Genomic DNA, 475 nt, shown 5'->3' with positions numbered 1-475 from the left:
AAAAAAAAAAAAAAGAATAGAGGTTGGGGCCAGCAGATGGCATGGTGGTTAAGGTGCTGGATCCCACATGGCTGACCGGCTGACTACGCAGTTCAAGTCCCAACCTGGTGGCTTGAAAAACATGCTGGGCACATGTGTACGCATGCTCCAAATCCTAAGATGAGAATAGAGGAGAAGGGATTGCAGTGTGGCTATCCCCCCGGAGGGTAATTTCTCACTTTTTTTCTCTCTCTCTTTGTCTCTCTCCAGTGAGCACACATGCCCTGTGGCAAAAAAAAAAAAAAAAAACCAGGACCAGCAGGTGCCCTGGTGGTTAAGGTGCTGGACACCCCTGGCTGACCGTGGTTCCAGTCTCAGATCTGGTGGCTTGCTTTCTAACTTCCTCTCTCTCTCTCTCTGTGTCTCTCTCTTTCAAATTAAAAATAAATGAATGAATGAATAAAATTAAATAAATAATTCTTTAAAAAATACATAA

The sequence above is a fragment of the Tupaia chinensis genome, unplaced genomic scaffold (assembly GCF_000334495.1).
Source record: "Tupaia chinensis unplaced genomic scaffold, TupChi_1.0 Scaffold141399_1, whole genome shotgun sequence".
Classification (NCBI taxonomy): domain Eukaryota; kingdom Metazoa; phylum Chordata; class Mammalia; order Scandentia; family Tupaiidae; genus Tupaia; species Tupaia belangeri.
The sequence above is the reverse complement of the archived record's forward strand: the minus strand, read 5'-3'. Positions refer to the sequence as shown.